Source organism: Corylus avellana, chromosome ca10, assembly GCF_901000735.1.
Source record: "Corylus avellana chromosome ca10, CavTom2PMs-1.0".
In the NCBI taxonomy this organism is placed as follows: domain Eukaryota; kingdom Viridiplantae; phylum Streptophyta; class Magnoliopsida; order Fagales; family Betulaceae; genus Corylus; species Corylus avellana.
The window spans coordinates 11,407,832-11,415,846 of NC_081550.1; the positions used below are offsets into that span (position 1 = coordinate 11,407,832).

Here is an 8,015-nt window from a genome sequence, read left to right on the forward strand (position 1 = left end):
TGAGGTGGAGACGCAAGCACAAAGTTAAAACCAAGAGAAAACAACAAGAACAGAATGAAAGTGAACCAAACAGTAGAGAAATGCAAAGGAATTAAATTTGGTAAATAAAATATATTGGAAAAACAAAGAAAAGCAAAGCAAAAGACATGGCGAGTAGAATCTCGTACCTCTGTTTTATTCATTTGTCTTGAGAGTGCAGAGCAAAGATGATTCCTAGAGTTTGCAAAATGATTAGAATGTGAACAATGAAACACAAAGGGAGAAGCATCACAACCAAACAAAGAAATCATGAAAGGAAAAAAAACATAAACAAACGAGGAATGATGACCCACCACTACCTTAAACTTCGATCAAGACACTATTATATGATCGACTAGCCAATATGCACGCATGCAGGACCACAGTCGGATGTAGACATCAAATTCGAGTTATGGTGTCATAAAAAATTACAACAAATTCACGATAAGCATTACACACATTTGCGCTATCATCACAAAAGAATTAATTAATTTAGAGTTTTTTTAGAATTTCTTATAAAGTCCAGTTTTACTTAGTAACTATGCAATGTAGGACTTAGTATTTATTACTATTATTAAACTACTCACTTTATGTGGACAACTTTTCATCTTCTCAATATGGAACCAAAGTGTTAAATATATGATATAATTTTTTTATAGCATCTAATCCAAATCTGTCATTTTATTCCTTGTGGGTGTTATTGATAATCAAACGATGAGTTATTAAAAGAAGAGTAAAATATGCATACCTCCTTCAAACTAATATTCAATTTGTAATGTCTTTTTGGAACTAAAGATTGTATCAATGTCTTCTTAAACAAAATTTTACAAGACAAAATGAGTACATTACAAATTTTTGATATGAAAATTTCTAATTTGGTAGGGGAAACGCATGTATCTATTAGATGCAAACGTCTATTATTCACTCTTAATGAACTACCTTAAAGAGAGAGAAATCAAACCGTTAACAAACTATAGGGCTAACATTTATCCTTAATAATAGGGGTGCAAAGGTGGGCGGTTATTAATTACCTCTTAACTGCTAACCGCTTTTGAAAACGGTTAGGAAAAACTATTAATTGCCTAGGCGGTTACGATTAGCAGTTTTAGAAAAAACTAAAAAAAAAATAAATTAATTAAAATTTAATTTTTTTTTTAAAAAACGACGCCGTTTTTATGGTAATATGATAATACCATAAAAATCTAGAAATGATGCCCTATCTAGTAGGGTATTATCATCTTACCATAAAAATGGCATCATTTTGGGTTTTTTTTGTTAGTTTGTTTTTGTTTTAGTTTTTAAATTAACTTTAAAATTTTTTTTTTAAGAATCGAGTAGCGGTTATTAGGGTTATTAACCGCTAATTGCCAGTTAACCACCTAGGCTTTCACCCCTAATTAATATTGTATCTCTGCTCTCCACTGAACTGATGTCCTCCCTTATGAAAGATGAAGATATGACTAGGTTACAAGGAGTAATAATATAAGGAGGACTGAATTCTTTCAAATTTGATGTGGCATTTAAAATCACTAATAGATCAAAATTCAATAATGATCATAAAAAATTAAATAGTAATTTTAAAAGTCACATAATATTTGGGAAAACTCTAAAAAAATTCTAATCCTCCTTATATCATTACTTCATACAAAAAATTGGCATTATTGTGTTTATCCTTATCACTTAATTTTGATTAAAACAGATATAATTATAATAGATGTTATGACAAAGGGTAACATAGAATACATCTTCTGTGCACCTGAACTTAGGCCCTCGCCCTAAAAAACTATAAAGAAATGAGACGTGATTGAGAGAATGCGGCATGTTTAGCACGCCGTGAAGGAAATTTTTTTTAAAAAATATTTTAATACAAAAAAAAAAAAAAAAAAAAAAATTGCACTGGCGTGCTTTGCACGCCAAGTGCCCTTTTGTTTCACCCTAAAGAAATAAGCCGGCCCATAACTTGCGCAATCAGTAAAACAGACAACGTTGCTCAATTATTAGACGAAAAATTTAATGTTTAACATTGGAGAAAATTTTAACACCTACTCCTTTTTTTTTTGGGCTCCGTACACCTACTCATTGAATTTTTTTTTCATGGATAACGTCCACAATCAATAAAATAGGCAACTTTGCTCAATTATTACAAGAAAAATATAATTCGTAACATACGACAAAATTTCAGCACCTACTCATTAATTTTTTCAAGGCTCCATGCACCTACTCATTAAAATATATCAAAATTTAAATAGGGCATAAGTTGACTTACACTAGTTCACATAAGGGGAATCATAAGAGCACTCTTTACAATCTCACCAAAATCAGTTTTTGATTATTTTGGTGAGATAATTTGATAAAAATGGTTAAAATTTTTCTTTTAATCTCACTATTTTAACCCAAAATAAATAGTAAGTGAATTCACTTACTAATTGAATAAAAAAATAGTTTCTCTCTTTCCCTTTCTTTTTTATGTTTCTGTTTCCTCCTTTAACAGTTAAAGAAAAACAAATATTGGAAAACAAATATTTAAATAGAATAGTAAAAGTAGATGGTTAAAATAGTGAGGTTGTTAGAGATACTTTAAAAAAATGTGTAGTTAAAATAGAGAAAAACGTACTTTTGGTTATTTTTGTGAGTAAAATTTGTTGAGGATGTTAGGAATGCTCTAACAATTACCTCTTTGAATTGCTAGCAATTTGATTAAGTGCTATAAGAGAGCGTATATGTGACCCACCTATTCAAATAAATTTTAGATTGTCCAACTATCTACCTGAGCAGGAGGATCTCATATAAACTCTCTTATATTACCTACCTAAATTGCTAATTGACGTAATTCATTATCTAGTTTTACCACCTCTTGCACTTAGACTGTTGTGTTGAGTCCCACATTGAGAAAATATAAAAGGAAATAGTAGTTAATATATTTAAGTTGAAATACCCCGGTCCCATATTGGGAAGATGAGAAGAATCCCACATAGAGTGGGTGGTTTATAAAGATAGTCATGGGTGCTAAGTCCCACATTGCCTTATTACTAGGTGAAACTGAGCTTTATAATGAATTCTAGGAAAACTCCAAATTAACTAGTCCTTTTGGGGTGATAGCGCAGATGTGGCTAGCGTTTTTCCCTGGGTCGTTACAAATGAAATTAGAGATAGAAGAGAAAGAGAAACAGAGATAGAAGAGAAAGATTTGGGTTTTTACGGATTAAATCACTGGGTTCATTGAGGTAAACCTACTACCTTGTATTTTCGATTAATTAGTTAATTTCAACATAGTCTAATTATAAGTTGTTATTAAATTGGTAGTTATTAGCCAAAGTGGAACAAAAAGTTATTTTTCAAGGCGATTAATTCGCAAGTTCAAAGAATGCTCTTAGCCGTAGTCTAGATGTAAGTGAATTTACTATCCCTTCCAAAAATTATCATGTTATGCTCTTTATGAAATTTTGTTTCAAACTGCAAATGATCATTTTGTTTATATTATGGAATTATGCCGCATGCATGACAAGTTTGAGAAAAATAAACTTTGTGAAAATAATGATTTTTATAAGAAATTTTGAGAAAATGATGATAAACCCTCTTATATGTTGCTTTAAGATGTATCTAGAGAAGTACAAAGAAAGTACAAGAAATGATAAAAGAGTGTTATAAAATGAGGGCACATGTATTTGCCCCAAGAGAAACAAGAGAGAAGCTCGGTACCGATGTTAAAGATGGAGGCGCAACCGCTGAAAGAGGCTCTGCCAGAAGGTGGTTCCATCATATTTTGTAACGACTCAGGGAAAAGCGCTACCCACATCTGTGCTATCACCCCAAAAGGACTAGTCAATTTGAAGCTTCCCTAAAATTCATTATAAAGCCCAGTTTCACCTAGTAACTAAGCAATGTGGGACTTACCACTCATGATTATTTTTATAAACCACCTGCCTCATCTTCCCAATATAGGATCGAGGTGTTATAAACTCACCCTCTTAAATTCCTGACGTCCTCGTCAGGGACACATCATGCAATGCTCCAGTACCACATAACCTGGCATTAATAGGTGACTTAGATAATTTGCAACGACCTAAGGAAAAGCGCTAACCACATCTGCGCTATCACTCCAAAAGGACTAGTTAATTTGAAGTTTCTCTAGAATTCATTATAAAGCCAAGTTTCACCTAGTAACTAGGCAATGCGGGACTTAGCACTCATGACTATCTTTATAAACCACCCACCTCATCTTTCCAATATGGGACTAGGGTGTTACATAAGTGGAACTTAGCCCATTAGCTTAGGCTTTTGGACTAAAGTGGTGTTCAACTATGTATATTAAAGTACTCTTAATAAAAACTCTATGACCGCTTTAATTGTCTTCCAACAAGTGGTATTAGTGCCATGGTTAGCTTTTTGGGATGGGCATCCAGGTGTCTGGGGACGTGTCGGATTTGGAGTTGTATCCCCTTCTGTAACTCTTGACGCGAGTGTTAAGTGCCAAAATATTCACATTCTAGCCCTTAAACTTAACTATGTTAATTTGTGCTATTTTAGTTCTTTTATGTGTTTTTCATGCTTTTGTAGACTTTTGAAAGATAAGGAAGTAAATCTAGAAGGTTTGGGCTCAAAAAGAGAAATTGGGAAAAGTTGGAGTCCTTGACTGTGCAATCGATCGTAGGTTCCCTGCGATTGAGCGCATTACCAGAGAAGACAAGCAGCGAAGCGGTCATGTGCAATCGTGCGCACAACAGAAGAGTCTTGATAGTAGACGTGCGATCGAGCGCACCCGTGCGCAGGTGACACATCAAGAGTGTGGCCAGACTGTTATTATTTTCATATTAGGGTTTTCCAACTCCCACTTGTAATCGGAGTAAAATCCTACGAATTTCCTATGTTAACTAGTGTAATAAGGACTTCTAAAGCCTATAAATAGACCTCTTAGCCTCTAGGAATAAGTGTGGAGAAAGAAGCACAAGCTTTGGAAAGGAATTGAATGCTAGATTAAAAGGAGTTTGGGTTTTTCTCTTCAACCTTTTATTTTCATTATGTAGTTTCTATTTTTAATTAGGGCTAGATTGAAGCCCTAATCATGTCTATTTATGATTGCAATATTGGCGCCTTTGCTACAATTATATTTTGGTATATTTAATTTGATTAATACTTGTTATCTTGTATTCCTCATATGTGTTTGTCTAGCCAACATATTCATGTTGGATGGACTAGTTAGTTAAATCAATTTGAATGATAGAGTCTTAGGTTTAATAGGAGTAACAAGAGAAATCTACATCGGGTTCTTGGGTTAATCAACATGAGGAACCGGGAGTAGACACCCATGCCCTAGGCCTCGTATGTTTGTCGATTTCCACAGATTTATGCTTTCTTAAAAAACAACTTAGTAGACACCCATGCTAAATCCTTTAAGAAAGAAACAAATTAGAGTAGACACACATGCCTAATTCGTTGCTTAGGAAAATCAATAGCTTAAGGAGTAGACACGCATACCCTTAGGTTGGCAAACATTAGATATACTGGTATAATTGGCACATTGGTATATTGTTATCTTAATTAGTTTGATTAGTGGTGGACATCAAAACCCTAATCCTTTTTAGTTTTATCTTTCTATTAAATTCAATCATGACAATTGAATTTTATTTGTTAGGAAATTATTTTTAAACATAATTTTCCAATCCTTGTGGGAATGATCTCATATTTGCCGGCTATACTATCGTTTGATCTTGTGCACTTGTGAGTAAAACGTACTAAATATTATCTATTAATTTAGGTAGTATTTGGCACAACAAGTGTTTGGCACCGTTGCCGGGGATTGTGTTAAATTGTGTTTAGAATTAGTTTCCACTAGTTGGTTGTTTTAATTTTGTTCTTAATGTTTCTTTTTTATCAAAAATTAAAAATATTTTTTTTTTAGATCTCCAATTACTTCTCTGTTCTGTTCTGTTTCAACTAGCACCTGACAGTTTGTTACTGCGATCGAGTGGAGACCAAGTGTGATCGAGCGCACTAAATCTTCGATCGAGCGCAGTTCTAGAGGACTTCCGCACAGTGGTACTGAAGCTGCTGTGATTCCAAGAGAAAATTCTTCTTATGCACGGTCGTCGATCTCAAGCCTCAACCGTCTTCCCACTTGATCTAGAAATTGAGAGGACCATTCGACAAGGGAATAAAGACAATTCCGACACAGAAGAAGAAGAAGAAGAAGTTGAGGAAACAGTGCAAGAGTTGCTAGAGAATCCGCAACCAGTACGAAGGCCCATGAACCAGGCTTTCATCCAGAAAAACCTCAACCAGCCATAATGCATAGCATATCAACCGGAGGTGGAAGGCAATTATTATATATCCCCACAAATACTCAATGCATTAACTCACTTCAGGGGCACAGCTGCTGAAGATCCTAACTTGCATTTTAAGAAATTCTTTGATCTCTGCAAACTTCAGCATGTTCAAGGCCTAACTCCAAAAAGGCTCAAGTTAGTCTTATTCCCTTTTTCTTTAAAAGACAATGCTAAGTTATGGTATAATTCATTGCCTGCAGAGTCTATTCATACTTGGGAAGAGTTATCCAGCAAGTTCCTAAAGAAGTTCTTCCCTGCCCAAAAGACAAGGCAGCTTAGAAGGGAGATTCAATCATTTCAACAAAAAGATGGAGACATGTTCTTTGAAGCGTGGGATCACTTCAATATACTGCTTCTTAAGTGTCCACATCACAACATGCCTCAAGATGATCAGGTACAAGCTTTTTATGAAGGTTTAAATGATATTAACAAGGGTATTGTTGATTCAGCTTGTGGAGGTATGCTGATGGAAAAGAGCAGTGAGGAAGCCATAGAGCTCTTTGAGATTTTGAGTGAACACTCCCAACAATTCTCATCCAAAGGGAGGCAAAAAGTACAGAGCAAAGGCATGTATGAAGTGAACCTGAGTGGTGGACCCCAAAATCAGATGGCTTTGTAAACTATTTATAGTAACATCGTATGTTATGTGGAAAGAAAGCTGGATATGATTGTCAAAGCTATGACTGCTCAGAATGTCTCACCTAGTTAACAAGCCATGCAACCTTAGGTATGTACTTTATGTTCTCATTTTGATCACACTACTGGACTTGCCCTTGTACTCATTTACAGATCAAGAGCAAGTAAATTATGTGGGACTGAACAATTATCCTCCCAAGAATAATCCCTACTCCAACACCTTCAATCCAGGGTGGCGAAACCACCCTAATTTTTCATGGAGTAACAATCAGAATACTCTTAACCATCAAGGGCAGCAGAGGAACTACCAACAAGCAAGCCAACCAAGCCAAGAATCAAAGCAGAATGACTTGGAGAGTATGGTACAGGAATTCATGAATGCTTAAAGACAAATCAATACAAAAACCGATCAAGCGATACAAAGAACCGAGCAAGCTATGCAAAGATTGGAAGTCCAAATGGGGCACATGGCTAAGGAACTAAGTGAAAGAAAACAGGGTGGATTCCCATCCCAAACAATACCCAATTCTGGAGCATCTTCTTCAGGACAGAAATAAGAGAATAAAGGGAGAACAATAGTCTGGCTGAAGACTTTAAACTTAACACTCATGGGAGGCAACATATAGTTTATCCTATTATTTTTTTTACTTGTTTGTCAATTTATTTTTATGATTGTTTTTAGTTTCTTTTTTATTTGTTTTAGTGTCTATTTTGCAGGGACAAGTGTGCTTCAAATCATGCTTGGGAGTGTGCTATGAGCCATGCTATCCCAAACAATTTCGTCCATATCCTGGGTAAATTCTTTCCATGTTATAGACACATTGGGGACAATGTGTAATTTAAGTTTGGGGTATGAGAGACACTTTACACACTTTGACCCAGTTTTATGTTATTTTTATTTTGTGAAATGAAAAAATATATCCATGTTCATGTTGTCTTAAAATTTTGGTTGATCTTAAAAATTGTGATTTGATTTCATTGGTGAGCTTAAAATTTTGAACACATGATCTGATAATTGAATTTTTTTAGTTTGGTTAC

General features: G+C 34.6%; 1 non-coding gene across 1 annotated transcript; it reads right to left on the bottom strand.

Moving 5' to 3' along the window:
• Window positions 1-6,612: 6,612 nt before the first annotated feature.
• Window positions 6,613-6,719, bottom strand: LOC132164852 (small nucleolar RNA R71). The gene has a single exon (XR_009438451.1). It is a non-coding gene; the product is annotated as a small nucleolar RNA R71 (small nucleolar RNA).
• Between the last annotated feature and the right edge of the window lie 1,296 nt (window positions 6,720-8,015).